We start from the raw sequence: 15,274 nt of genomic DNA on the forward strand, positions 1-15,274 counted from the left end.
GAAAAAGACCAAACGACAGACTAAACTGACAACCCAAATAATGTGGAGAGATGTAGCCTAATGAGAGAGAGATTTTTTTTTTTTTACAATTCAGTTTGTTATAAAATGACTATAAAAGTAGACCTAACCGTTGTTGTTAGATTAAAAGGTCTCGCTGTCTTTGAGGTTTCTGCGCCGCGGCTTGGAACATCTGTCCACCGTGAGAGAACCGAACTCCAGTTCCCCTCTGTCCTGACTGACGCATGACCGACTGGGCACACACATCAGTTCAACGTTTAGTTTGATTTATATTTGTTGAGTTGTAAACTAACGTGAATTCAACGTGAAATCAACAAATGTCATCATGTCATTGGATTTCGGTTTAAAAGTTTAGTGAAAAAAAATACGAAATGCCTTAATGTTGAGGACTTTTTACAAATCCAAATCAGTTTTCCATGTTGATTTAACTTAATCACATAGATATTTTGAGTTGAACTGACGTGGAAATAACGTTAATCCGACCCGTTTTTGCACAGTTGTGGAGCGACGGGCTGCGGGCACCCATTAATTGTCTGTGCACGTATGTCGCAGTTGATAATAGGTTAGGCTACATAAACATGGACGGACGGACACACGGACGGACACACACACACATTGGTAGTGCAGTCACAGCAACGGACATACGGACAGTGTGACAAACCAAACATATAATTTACTTTTGACAACTCACTCGACTGGATAACTCCCTGCACGGAAACAGACTGTTTTCTCTCTCTCCGCGAGACTGTTAGAACCGGTTGGTTCTGTTTAGAGTTGTGAGACGTTCCTCTTCCCGTTTTAGCGGTCTGCTCTGGTCAGCGCGAGCATCGACTCCGTAGGAAAGCCCTGCGCGCGGTGTTTCCTGTTATTGCTGCTCTTCGTTGCCTATAGCCCTCAATCTCTCTCTCTCTCTCTCTCTCCCTCCCTCTCTCTCTCTCTCTCTCTCTCGTTTCCGAACATATCTCTGTGCCATCCTCGCGCGCTGTCCTATCGCGGTGTCCGGGTAGGCGTTGAGAGGTGTGCGAGGGCGGGCTCGCGAGGCTGGCATGACCCCCCCATCTCTGTCTCTCTCCCTCACTTTTTCGCTTCTATCCATTATGTAGCAGTCCATCCTATAGGTGAGTGAAAGGTCTATAGGATGAACTAACGACATGCCAAAAACTGAAGTGCACTCTGGGAAGCTGTTCTATTGTAGGATTGGGGATATTGCCAAGAGTAGTTCATCCTACATCTATAGCTAGTTAGGTGGGCAACTAAACTTCATACTCTGGGGCAGATTCCTGTCTCCTGTCCTATCACAGAGCAGAGTTCACTCATTGGCCAGGTCTCTCATTGGCTCTTTACAACGACCGTTATAAACCGTTGGTCAGACGCTCACCTGACAGATTGTCTGCTGCACCCTAACCTTAGGCCCTTGTCAAAAGTAGTGCACTATATAGGGAATAGTGTGCCATTTGGGACGAATCACCACTGTCAACCGAAACTGGTAGCCTGGATTGAAGGAGTCAAATATTAACTTTTGGATTTTTTTATTTTTTTATCTCCAGAATAAACACATTGATTTATTTGTAGACAGACATTTATTCACATGTCAGGGGCTTTGACAGCAAACATGACGAACATGGACGATGTGTTGCTTTTAGGGCATTAGTGGTTGACACGTTTATAGGCAACGTTATCTCACCTGTTCATCTACTGTAGTCTATAGCCCCGTGGGAATTAGACGGCAACTATGTGTGGGAGATGCTATAAAAGGCTTAAACAAGTATCCAGGTAAATTCCAACGATAGTCAACCAATAGAAACAGAAGACTACTCATCACGACGTGATGCAGCCACACGCACGCACGCACGCACACCTCGTATCTCTCGATTCCCCCACCACTTAATAGCCATTCTCTCTCTCCATCCCTCTGTTTTTATCCCTCCACATACCCTAAGCACCCCCCACTAACCCCTCTCTCCTCTTCAGTATTAACCCCCCCCCCCCCCCCCCAGAAGCACTAAAATCAAAAGGTCGTGGTTGTTATGGTAACGATAGCGGTAACAAAAGCGAGAGAGAGGGATGGAGAGAGATAGAGAGGAACGTTGATCTGGATAAACAACAGCATATGCAGAGAAATTACAATAGAAGAGAGAGAGAGAGATTTTCTGTGTGTGTGTGTGTGGACAGAGTAATTGAGGCTATGCATCAAAAATGGTAATGATGTATAATACATACTGTTCATACACAGTGAAGTATTCACTGAGAAAAACACTACTGAACAGAGCATAGAGTTTAACTGACCATAAACCCACATAGCTAACTTCGTAAAATTATATTTTGGCACAGAGAAGAGAAGAGGATGGTGTGTGTGTGTGTATATGTGGGTGTATATATACAGTGCATTCGGAAAGTATTCAGACCCCTTGACTTTTTCCACATTTTGTTACGTTACAGCTTTATTTTAAATGGATGAAATATATTTTTCCTCAGCAATCTACACACAATACCACATATGGCCAGCGAAAACAGGTTTTTAGAATTGTATTAAAAATAAAAACAGAAATACTTTATTTACAAAATTGAGCTCAGGTGCATCCTGTTTCCATTGATCATCCTTGAGATGTTTCTACAACTTGATTGGAGTCCACCTGTGGTAAATTCAATTGATTGGACATGATTTGGAAAGGCACACACCTGTCTTTATAAATGTCCCACAGTTGACATGTCAGAGCAAAACCAGGATTGTGTCGAGGCACAGATCTTGGGAAGGGTACCAAAACATTTCTGCAGCATTGAAGGTCCTCAAGAACACAGTGGCCTTTATCATTCTTAAATGGAAGAAGTTTGGGACCACCAAAACTCTTCCTAGAGCTGGCCGCCCGGCTCTGACAGAGCTCCAGAGTTCCTCTGTGGAGATGGGAGAACCTTCCAGAAGGACAACCATCTCTGCAGCACTCCACCAATTAGGCCTTTATGGTAGAGTGGCCAGACGGATGCCACTCCTCAGTAAAAGGCACATAACAGCCCGCTTGGACTTTGCCAAAAGAAACCTAAAGACTCTCAAACCATGGGAAACAAGATGCTCTGGTCTGATGAAACCAAGATTGAACTCTTCGGCCTGCATGCCAAGTCTGGAGGAAACCTGGCACCATTCCTACTGTGAAGCATGGTGGTGGCAGCATCATGCTGTGGGGATGTCTTTCAGCAGCAGGGACTGGGAGACTAGTCAGGATCAAGGCAAAGATGAATGGAGCAAAGTACAGAGAGATGCTTGATGAAAACCTGCTCCAGAGTGCTCAGGACCTCAGACTGGGGCAAAGGTTCACCTTCCAACAGGACAATGACCCTAAGCACTCAGCCAGGACAATGCAGGAGTGGCTTTGGGACAAGTCTCTGAATGTCCTTGAGTGGCCCAGCCAGAGCCCGGACTTGAACCCGATCGAACATCTCTAGAGAGACCTGAAAATAGCTGTGCAGCAACGCTCCCTATCCAACCTGACAGAGCTTGAGAGGATCTGCAGAGAACAATGGGAGAAACTCCCCAAATACAGGTGTGCCAAGCTTGTAGCATCATACCACAAAAGACTTGAGGCTGTAATCACTGCCAAATGTGCTTCAACAAAGTACTGTGTAAAGGGTCAGAATACTTATGTAAATGTGATATTTCAGTCTTACTCTGCGGTCCAACTCATCCCAAACCATCTCAATTTGGTTGAAGTTTGGGGATTGTGTAGGCCATGTCATCTGATGCAGCACTTCATCACTCTCCTTCTTGGTAAAATAGCCCTTACACAGCCTGGAGATGTGTTGGGTCATTGTCCTGTTGAAAAACAAATGATACTCTCACTAAGTGCAAACCAGATGGGATGGCGTATCGCTGCAGAATGCTGTGGTAACCATGCTGGTTAAGTGTGCCTTGAATTCTAAATAAATCACAGACTGTCACCAGAAAAGCACCCCCACACCTCCTCCTCCATGCTTCATGGTGGGAACCACACATGCAGAGATCATCCATTCACCTACTCTGCATCTCACAAAGACATGGCGGTTGGAACCAAAAATCAAAAATTTGGACTCATCAGACCAAAGGACAGACTTCCACCGGTCTAATGTCCATTGCTCGTGTTTCTTGGCAGAAGCAAGTCTCTTCTTCTTATTGGTGTCCTTTAGTGGTGGTTTCTTTGCAGCAATTCGACCATGAAGACCTGATTCACGCAGTCTCCTCTGAACAGTTGATGTTGAGATGTGTCTGTTACTTGAACTCTGTGAAGCATTTATTTGGGCTGCAATTTCTGAGGCTGGTAACTCTAATGAACTTATCCTCTGCAGCAGAGGTAACTCTTCCTTTCCTGTGGTGGTCCTCATGAGAGCCAGTTTCATCATAGCACTTGATGGTTGAAGAAACTTTGAAAGTTCTTGAAATGTTCCAGATTGACTGACCTTCATGTCTTAAAGTAATGACGGACTGTTGTTTCTCTTTGCGTATTTGAGCTGTTATTGCCATAATATGGACTAGGTCTTTTACCAAATAAACTCAGCAAAAAAAGAAATGTCCTCTCACTGTCAACTGAGTTTATTTTCAGCAAACTTAACATGTGTAAATATTTGTATGAACCTAACAAGTATCAACAACTGAGACATAAACTGAACAAGTTCCACAGACATGTGACTAACAGAAATGGAACAATGTGTCCCTGAACAAAGGGGGGGTAAAAATCAAAAGTAACAGTTAGTATCTGGTGTGGCCACCAGCTGCATTAAGTACTGCAGTGCATCTCCTCCTCATGGACCAGATCTGTTAGTTCTTGCTGTGAGATGTTACCCCACTCTTCCACCAAGGCACCTGCAAGTTCGCTGACATTTCTGGGGGAATGGCTCTAGCCCTCACCCTCTGATCCAACAGGTCCCAGACGTGCTCAATGGGATTGAGATCCGGGCTCTTCGCTGGCCATGGCAGAACACTGACATTCCTGTCTTGCAGGAAATCACTCACAGAACGAGCAGTATGGCAGGTGGCATTGTCATGCTGGAGAGTCATGTCACGATGAGTCTGCAGGAAGGGTACCACATGAGGGAGGAGGATGCCTTCCCTGTAACGCACAGCGTTGAGATTGCCTGCAATGACAACAAGCTCAGTCCGATGATGCTGTGACACACGCCCCAGACCATGACGGACCCTCCACCTCCAAATCGATCCCGCCCCAGAGTACAGGCCTTAGTGTAACGCTCATTCCTTCGACGATAAATGCGAATCCGACCATCACCCCTGGTGAGACAAAACTGCGACTCATCAGTGAAGAGCACTTTTTGCCAGTCCTGTCTGGTTCAGCGACGGTGGGTTTGTGCCCATAGGCAACGTTGTTGCAGGTGATGTCTGGTGAGGACCTGCCTTACAACAGGTCTACAAGCCTTCAGTCCAGCCCCTCTCAGCCTATTGCGGACAGTCTGAGCACTGATGGAGGGATTGTGCATTCCTGGTGTAACTCATGCAGTTGTTGTTGCCATCCTGTACCTGTCCCGCAGGTGTGATGTTCGGATGTACCGATCCTGTGTATGTGTTGTTACACATGGTCTGCCACTGCAAGGACGACCAGCTGTCTCCCTGTAGCGCTGTCTTAGGCGTCTCACAGTACGGACATTGCAATTTATTGCCCTGGCCACATCTGCTGTCCTCATGCCTCCTTGCATCATGCCTAAGGCACGTTCATTCAGATGAGCAGGGACCCTGGGCATCTTTCTTTTGGTGTTTTTCAGAGTCAGTAGAAAGGCCTCTTTAATGTCCTAAGTTTTCATAACTGTGACCTTAATTGCCTACCGTCTGTAACCATCTGTAAGCTGTTAGTGTCTTAACGACCGTTCCACAGGTGCATGTTCATTAATTGTTTATGGTTCATTGAACAAGCATGGGAAACAGTATTTACAATGAACAACCCTTTACAATGAAGATCTGTGAAGTTATTTGGATTTTTACAAATGATCTTTGAAAGAAAGGGACGTTTCTTTAAAGACACACACAAAAGTATGTGGACACCCCTTCAAATGAGTGGTTCCGGCTATTACAGCCACACCCGTTGCTGACAGGTGTATAAAATCGAGCACACCGCCATGCAATCTCCATAGACAAACATTGGCAGTAAAACACCTGTACTGAAGAGCTCAGTGACTTTCAACGTGGCACCGTCTTAGGATGCCACCTTTCCAACATGTTAGTTCTTTAAATGTCTGCCCTGCTAGAGCTTCCCCGGTCAACTGTAAGTGCTGTTATTGTTATTGTGAACAATGGCTCAGAAGTACGTAAGAATTGTTGCAACACTCACTACCGAGTTCCAAACTGCCTCTGGAAGCAACTTTCAGGAAAATAACTGTTTGTCGGGAGCTTCATGAAATGGGTTTCCATGGCCAAGCAGCCGCACACAAGCCTGAGATCACCAAGCGTAATGCCAAGCTTCGGCTGAAGTGGTGTAAAGCTCGCCGCCATTGGACTCTGGAGCAGTGGAATCACGTTCTCTGGAGTGATGAATCACGCTTCACCATCTGCCAGTCCAACGGACAAATCTGGGTTTGGCGGATGCCAGGAGAACGCTACCTCCCCCAAGGCATCGTGCCAACAGTAAAGTTGGGTGGAGGAGGAATAATGGGCTGGCTGTTTTTCATGGTTTGGGCCCCTTAAATTCAATGAAGGGACATCTTAACGCTACCGGGAGTGGGACAAGGGGACCGAGACAAGGGGACTGAGTCAAGACCAAGAACGGGAGGGGGACAAGGGGACCGAGACAAGGGGACCGAGTCAAGGGGACCGAGTCAAGGGGACCGAGACAAGGGGACAGAGTCAAGACCAAGACGGGACAAGGTGGTTTGAGACTGAGTGAAGGCCGAGACCATAAAAATGGGAGTCCAATTCAAAACCATGACTGTAATTGTGTCAAATCAGCACCATAATAAGAGATGTAAATGTCCAGTATTTCTGATGTGATGAATCGCGCTTCACCATCTGGCAGTCTGATGGCCAAATCTGGGTTTGGCGGATGCCAAGAGAATGCTACCTGCCCCAATGCATAGTGCCAACTGTAAAGTTTGGTGGATAAGGAATAATGGTTCGGGCTAGGCCCCTTAGTTCCAGTGAAGGGACATCTTAACGCTACAGCATACAATGACATTCTAGACGATTCTGTGCTTCCAACTTTGTGGCAACAGTTTGGGGAAGGTCCTTTCCTTTTTTAATATGCACAAAGCGAGGTCCATACAGAAATGGTTTGTCGAGATCGATGTGGAGGGAACTTGACTGGCTTGCACAGATCCCTGACCTCAACCCCACTGAACACCTTTGGGATGAATTGGAACGCCGACTGCGAGCCAGGCCTAATCAACCAACATCAGTGCCCAACTTCACCAACGGTCTTGTGGCTGAATGGAAGCATGTTCCTGCAGTAATGTTATAAATATCTAGTGGAAAGCCTTCCCAGAAGAGTGGAGGCTGTTATAGCAGCAAAGGGTGGGACCAACTCCATATTAATGTTCATGATTGTGGAATAAGATGTTGGACGAGCAGGTGTCCACATACTTTTGGTAATGTAGCGTACTCAGCAGGTGTCCACATACTTTTGGTCATGTACTGTATCTCTCTCTGTGTGTGTTGCTACCTCTTTCTGAGGTTTGTAACATGTCAACCACTTGGCCCAACATCAAGCAGCTCATCCAATGGCTGATGATCTAACACTCAGTCTGTGTGTGTGTGTATGTGTGTGTGTGTGATGATCTAACACACTTCAATAGCACTCCAGTACTCAGCAGTGCCAGGAATAAAAAATACATTATCCCAGAGAGAGACAGAGAGAGAGATGGAGAGATGGAGGGATAGAGGGATGAGGGATGGAGAGAGAGAGAGAGACAGAGAGAGAGAAAGAGAGATGGAGAGAGAGAGAGAGATGAGGGAAGGATTCCAGACCTTGGCGGAACGCCATGACCATGCCTTCCATACATTGCTGGAGCAATTCTGCGGATTGCCCGCCACTACAGTAACCTCCCAGACTGTCAGTTACCCTGCTTCCAGTGACGCCTCTCCCCAATCTACCCCGGATTCCCGAGAACCCCGCTTACCTCCTCTGGAGCGCTATGATGGAGATCCAGGATCCTGCCAGGTGTTTCGCTCCCAGTGTTCTCTCATCTTTGAGCTACAGCCCTCTTCATTTCCCTCGAGGATAACGTACTTGATAATGCTGATGTCTAGGAGGGCTCTCGCCTGGGCTACGGCGGTGTGGAAGCAACAATCCACCATTTGCCTCAGTCTGGAGGAATTTGTGACGGGGGTACGTAAAGTGTTTGATTCTCCGTTGTCCGGGAGAGAGGCAGTTCGTAAGCTGCTCCAACTATGTCAGGACTCCCGTAGTATGGCAGACTACGCGGTGGATTTTTGCTCTTTGGCAAAGAATTGCCTGGAACCCGAAGCCCTGTTTGACGCGTTCCTTCATGGATTATCAGAGGAGGTTAAAGACGAGCTCGCAGCCTTGGAGCTGCCTACGGATTTTCCTCCTCCCCTTACTCGCACAACCTCTCCATGCCATCCTGCTGTGGGGCGACCAGTCGAAAATCTCTCCGGGTTCTCATTGACTGTGGGGCCGATGAGATTTTCATGGACGCCACCCTGGTGTCAGATCTGGGCATTCCCACTCAGCCCCTCTCCATTCCCATGGACGTTAGAGCGCTGGATGGGCGCTCTATAGGCACAATGCTACTCCTATCAACCTGCGAGTGTCAGGGAACCACAGTGAGTCTATGTAGTTCATGCTCATTAAGTCTCCTCAGGTTCCCGTGGTATTGGGGATTTCAATCCCCTTATCAACTGGACTGCTGGTGCTATTGTGGGCTGGAGCCCGTCCTGCCACGCCCATTGCCTGAAGTCGGCGCAACCCTGCCCCGGGACGTCTTCCTGTGGGCTTGTAAGAAGTCTCGGACCTCTCCGCCGTTCCTGCGGAGTTCCAGGATCTCATGGAGGTTTTCAGCAAGGCCTGGGTCACTTCGCTTCCTCCGCATCGACCCTATGACTGTGGGATCGACCTTCTCCGGGGCACTATACCACCCCGGGGACAGCTGTATTCATTGTTGGGTCCGGAGACCAAGGCTATGGAGATGTACAGAGGACTCCCTGGCTGCAGGATGTATCCGTCCTTCTGCCTCCCCGCCGGCGCAGGGTTCTTCTTTGTGGAGAAGAGGGACAAAACCCTGTGCCCGTGCATCGACTACCGGGGCCTCAATGACATCACGGTTAAGAACAGCTACCCTCTACCACTCATCCCTTCGGCGTTCGAGACGCTCCAGGGGGCCTTCATTCGTCACCATTTTCTCTAAGTTGGACTTGCAGAACGCCTACCATCTGGTGCGGATATGGGAAGGGGACGAGTGACGACAGCCTTCAACACTACTAGCGGACACTACAAATACCTGGTTATGCCATTCGGTCTGACCAACGCTCCTGCTGTGTTCCGGGCCCTGGTTAACAACGTTCTCCGCCACATGATGAAGCGGTTCGTTTTTTCCCCCGCTCAGCTCAAGAACACGTTCTCCATGTTCCATAGGTCCATCAGATTTTTGTCAAAGCAGAGAAATGCGAGTTCCATCGCTCCACCATTTCCTTCCTTGGATACATCATCGCTGCTGGTAATGTGCAGATGGATCCCGGAAAGGTGAGAGAGGTGGTGGATTGGCCCCAACCCACGTCCAGAGTGCAGCTGCAACACTTCTTGGATTTGCCCATTTCTATCGCTGTTTTATCCGGGGTTACAGCACCCTGGCTTCCACCCTTTCAGCACTCACCTCTCCCAAGGTCCCGTTCACGTGGTCCCCAGCTGCTGACTGGGCATTCCTGGACCTGAAGCACCGCTTCACCACAGCACCCATATTGATCCATCCGTCCCATCAGTTCATGGTGGAGGTAGACGCTTCGGATGCCGTCCTGTTCCAGCGTTCCTCCCTGGACCTCAAGCTGCATCCCTTCCCCTTCTTCTCCCATCGTCTTAACACCACGGAGAGGAATTATGACGTGTGGAATCGAGAATTACTCGCGGTGAAGATGGCATTGGAGGCACTGGTTAGAGGGGGCGGAACATTCATTCATTGTGTGGACGGATTACAAGAACCTGGAATATCTCCACACCGCCAAGCATCTCAACTCCAGGCAAGCTCGATGGGCCCTGCTGTTCACCCGGTTCAACTTTACCATCTCCTACCGTGGTCCAAGAATTTTAAGCCGGATGCGCTTTCACGCCGCTATAGCCCCGCTGATACACCCTCGGACCTCGAGACCATCCTTCCTACCTGGCGGCTACACTCATCTGAGGAATAGAGAACCGGGGGTACGGATGTTTGTCCCAGACGCGGCCCGCTCCACGGTCCTGGAACGGGCTCATTCCCGCAGGCTTGCCCCCGTCGGACCCTGGCCTTTTGTGCGACAACGCTTTTCGTGGACCACCATGGTCCCTGACGTCTCCAAGTTTGTCGCCGCCTGCATTGTCTGGGCTCAGAATAAGACTCCTCGGCAAGCTCCGGCAGGCCTCCTTCAACCTCTTCCTGTCCCTCATCGTCTCTGGTCACATATATCCCTGGACTTCTTCAGTGATCTCCCTCCGTCTGATGGCAACACCACTATCCTCACAGTGGTGGACATGTTTTCCAAAGCCACCCATTTCATTCCACTCCCCAAGCTACCCTCTGCCCAGGAAATGGCCCAGCTCATGGTGCAACACGTCTTTCGGATCCATGGACTTCCGGTGGACATGGTCTCTGACCGTGGTCCTCAGTCCTGTCCTCCGGGTTTCACCCCCAGTCTAACCGCCAGTCGGAGCTAATCCAGGACCTGGATACTACTCTTCGTTTCCTCGTCTCTGCCAACCCCACCGCCTGGAGCCAACCCCACCACCTAGGAGCCAACCCCACCGCCTGGAGCCAACCCCACCGCCTGGAGCCAACCCCAGCGACTGGAGCCAACCCCACCGCCTGGAGCCAACCCCACCGTCTGGAGCCACCCCCACCGCCTGGAGCCACCCCCACCGCCTGGAGCCACCCCCACCGCCTGGAGCCACCCCCACCGCCTGGGAGCCAGCCACACGCCTAGGACCAGCCACACCGCCTAGGACCAACCACACCGCCTGGAGCCAACCCCACCGCCTGGAGCCAGCAACTTGTGTGGGTAGAATACACCCTCCCCTGCTCAGCCACTGACCTCTCGCCTTTTGAGTGTTCGATGGGTTATCAGCCCCCGCTCTTCCCTGAGCAAGAGGTCAACATGCCAAGATGTTCGTCCGCCGCTGTCGCCGTACCTAGAAGAGAGCCCGGTCTGCTCTTCTCAAGACCACCTCCAGGTATCGACGACAGGCGGACCGCCACTGGACCCCGGCTCCTTGTTATCGTCTCGGGCAGAGGGTATGGCTGTCCACTCGGGATCTGCCCCTCCGGGTGGAGCCACACAAACTTTCCCCCCTGTTTTATCGGCCCTTTCCCCATCTCTAAGATCCTTAGCCCCTCTGCTGTTCGTCTTCTGTTGCCCCACACCCTTCGTATACATCCCACTTTTCATGTATCAAGGATTAAACCTCTGTCTCACAGCCAGAGAGAAAGAGATGGAGGGATGGAGAGAGAGAGAGAGAGAAAGATGGAGGGATGGAGAGAGAGAAAGAGAGGGAGGGAAGAGAAAGATGGAGGGAGGGAGAGAGAGAGAGAAAGATGGAGGGAGGGAGAGAGAGAGAGAAAGATGGAGGGAGGGAGGGAGGGAGAGGGAGGGAGGGAGAGAGAGAGAGAAAGATGGAGGGAGGGAGGGAGGGAGGAGAGAGAGAAAGATGGAGGGAGGGAGGGAGGGGAGAGAGAGAAAGATGGAGGGAGGGAGGGAGGGGAGAGAGAGAAAGATGGAGGGAGGGAGGGAGGGGAGAGAGAGAAAGATGGAGGGAGGGAGGGAGGGAGGGGAGAGAGAGAAAGATGGAGGGAGGGAGGGAGGGAGAGAGAGAAAGATGGAGGGAGGGAGGGAGGGGAGAGAGAGAAAGATGGAGGGAGGGAGGGAGGGGAGAGAGAGAAAGATGGAGGGAGGGAGGGAGGGAGAGAGAGAAAGATGGAGGGAGGGAGGGAGGGAGAGAGAGAAAGATGGAGGGAGGGAGGGAGGGAGAGAGAGAAAGATGGAGGGAGGGAGGGAGGGAGGGAGAGAGAGAAAGATGGAGGGAGGGAGGGAGGGAGGGAGAGAGAGAAAGATGGAGGGAGGGAGGGAGGGGAGAGAGAGAAAGATGGAGGGAGGGAGGGAGGGGAGAGAGAGAAAGATGGAGGGAGGGAGGGAGGGAGGGGAGAGAGAGAAAGATGGAGGGAGGGAGGGAGGGGAGAGAGAGAAAGATGGAGGGAGGGGAGAGAGAGAAAGATGGAGGGAGGGAGGGAGGGAGGGAGGGAAAGATGGAGGGAGGGAGGGAGAGAGAGAGGGATGAAGGGATGGATAGGGAGAGAGCGAGAGAGAGAGGGATGGAGAGAGAGACAGATGGAGGAATGGATAGAGAGAGTGAGAGGGAGATGGAGGGATTTGAGAGATGGAGAGAGATAGAAGAGGGATGAGAGAAAGCTGGAGGGTGTAGATAAAATGTGTGAAAGGGAGAGGGGAGAGAGAAAACAGGATGGGAGGAAGAGAAATGAGAGAGAGAGAACGAACAGAACAGGAAATGAGGAAAAAAGAACAGGAAATAAAGGAAAGGAGAAAAAGAAAGGGGGTGCAAACAGAGAGGGGGGGAGAAAAAAAACGATAGATATGAGACAATCGATAGACAGAATAAAGTGTTTGTCCATTGATTCACATTGAGAGAAATAGAGAGAGCAAGAGAGGAATTGGAGGGAGGGAGGGATAGAGAGAGGGGAGGTAGAGTGCACTCAAACAGCCTTGGGCAAGGTGACAGAGAGGGATAGAGGGATTCAGGGGAAAAGAGAAAGAGAGCGATAACAGCACTAGAGAGAGAGAGAGTAGAAAGAGGAAGTGGAGAGAACAAAAACAGAGGGTGTGTGTGTGTGTGAGAGAGAGAGGTGTGTGTGTGTGTGTGTGTGTGTGTGAGAGAGGAGTGTGTGTGTGTGTGTGTGTATGTGTGTGTGTGTGTGTGTGAGAGAGAGGAGTGTGTGTGTGAGAGAGAGAGGAGTGTGTGTGTGTGTGTGTGTGTGTGAGAGAGAGGAGTGTGTGTGTGTGTGTGTGTGTGTGTGTGTGTATGTGTGTGAGAGAGGAGTGTGTGTGTGTATGTGTATGTGTGTGAGAGAGGAGTGTGTGTGTGTGTGTGTGTGTGTGTGTGTGTGTGTGAGAGAGAGCGAGAGGTGTGTGTGTGTGTGTGTGTGTGTGTGTATGTATGAGAGAGAGAGATTAGACCCAACCAAATCATGAGACAACAAACACATTGGAAAGTATTAACAAAAAAACAGAGCAAACTAGAATGCTATTTGGCCCTAAACAGAGAGTACACAGCGGCAGAATACCTGACCACTGTGACTGACCCAAACTTAAGGAAAGCTTTGACTATGTACAAACTCAGTGTGCATAGCCTTGCTATTGAGAAAGGCCGCCGTTGGCAGACCTGGCTCTCAAGAGAAGACAGGCTATGTGCACACTGCCCACAAAATGAGGTGGAAACTGAGCTGCACTTCCTAACCTCCTGCCCAATGTATGACCACATTAGAGACACATATTTCCCTCAGATTACACAGATCCACAAAGAATTTGAAAACAAATCCAATTTTGATAAACTCCCCTATCTACTGAGTGAAATACCACAGTGTGCCATCACAGCAGCAAGATTTGTGACATGTTGCCACAAGAAAAGGTCAACCAGTGAAAAACAAACACCATTGTAAATACAACCCATATTTATAAATGAACTACAACACTGTATATACACATAATATAATATTTGAAATGTCTTTATTCTTTTGGAACTTCTGTGAATGTAATGTTAACTGTTCATTTTTATTGTTTATTTCACTTTTGTTTATTATCTACTTCAATTGCTTTGGCAATGTTAACATATGTTTCCCATGTCAATAAAGACCTTTGAATTGAATTAAATGAAATTAAGAGAGAGAACGAGAGAGCGAGAGAGTGTGTGTGTGTATGGCAGAGAGAGAGGATGTGTGTGTAAGTGAGAGGGTGTGAGTGTGTATGCGTGTGTGTGTGAGTGAGTGAGATTGTGTGTGCGTGTGTGAGAGGGTGTGTGTATGCGTGTGTGTGAGTGAGAGGGTGTGTGTATGTGTGTGTGTGAGTGAGTGGGTGTGTGTATGTGTGTGTGTGAGTGAGAGGGTGTGTGTATGCGTGTGTGTGTGTGTGAGTGGGTGGGTGTGTGTGTGTGTGTGTGTGTGTGTGTGAGTGAGTGGGTGTGTGTATGTGTGTGTGTGAGTGAGAGGGTGTGTGTATGCGTGTGTGTGTGTGTGAGTGGGTGGGTGTGTGTGTGTGTGTGTGTGTGTGTGAGTGAGTGGGTGTGTGTATACGTGTGTGTGAGTGAGGGGGTGTCCAGTGTTTTTTCCAGTAACTGCTGCTTGTAGTGGCAGGAAACATTATGCTCATTTCACAGCAGACTGAGGGTGTGTGTGTGTGTGGGTGTGTTAGTGTGTGTGATGGGGGTGGGGGATGAGCTGCAATACATCTAGGTCATTGGAATGTATTTGAGTGTGTCTGTGTGTGACTGTGTGTGTGAATTTATGCATGTGTTCCATATTAGCGATAGTGTGTGTGTGTATGTGCAGACGTGCGTGTATAAGTGTGAGTTGAGTTTTACATAGAAAAGTAGAGTAGCTCTCAACTAAGGTGAGTTAGACTGTTGTGTCTGTCTCCGTGTGTGTGTGTGTGTACATGTGTTCAAAGTATTACCTCCCTAATACTGAGTCGCCACCACCCTCCCTTTTGCCCTCAGAACAGCCTCAATTCATCAGGGAATGGACTCTACAAGGTGTCAAATGTTCCACAGGGATGCTGGCCCATGTTTTACCCCAATGCTTCCCACAGTTGTGTCAAGTTGGCTGGATGTTCTTTGGGTGGTGGACCATTCTTGATACACACAGGAAAAACCCAGCAGCGTTGCAGTTCTTGACAGAAACCGGTGCGCCTGGCACCTACTACCGTACCACGTTCAAAGGCACTAAAATCTTTTGTCTTGCCCCTTCACACTCTGAATGACACACATACACACATCATGTCTCAATTTGTCTCAAGGCTTAAAAATCCTTCTTCAACCTGTCTCCTCCTCTTCATCTACACTGATTGAAGTGGATTTAACAAGTG

General features: G+C 49.1%; 1 protein-coding gene across 3 annotated transcripts in view; it reads right to left on the reverse strand.

Moving 5' to 3' along the window:
- The window catches only part of LOC139561104 (prospero homeobox protein 1-like), an 8,983-nt gene extending 7,908 nt beyond the window's left edge, over positions 1-1,075 (reverse strand). Inside the window, exon 1 of one of the 3 annotated variants that reach the window (XM_071377971.1) lies at positions 710-1,075. The gene's annotated coding sequence lies outside the window, so the exon portion shown is untranslated. Of the gene's footprint in view, positions 1-695 lie in introns of all 3 variants that reach the window. The other 2 variants (XM_071377969.1, XM_071377970.1) reach the window with 2 other exon arrangements.
- Between the last annotated feature and the right edge of the window lie 14,199 nt (positions 1,076-15,274).

The sequence above is a fragment of the Salvelinus alpinus genome, chromosome 31, assembly GCF_045679555.1.
Source record: "Salvelinus alpinus chromosome 31, SLU_Salpinus.1, whole genome shotgun sequence".
Lineage (NCBI taxonomy): Eukaryota > Metazoa > Chordata > Actinopteri > Salmoniformes > Salmonidae > Salvelinus > Salvelinus alpinus.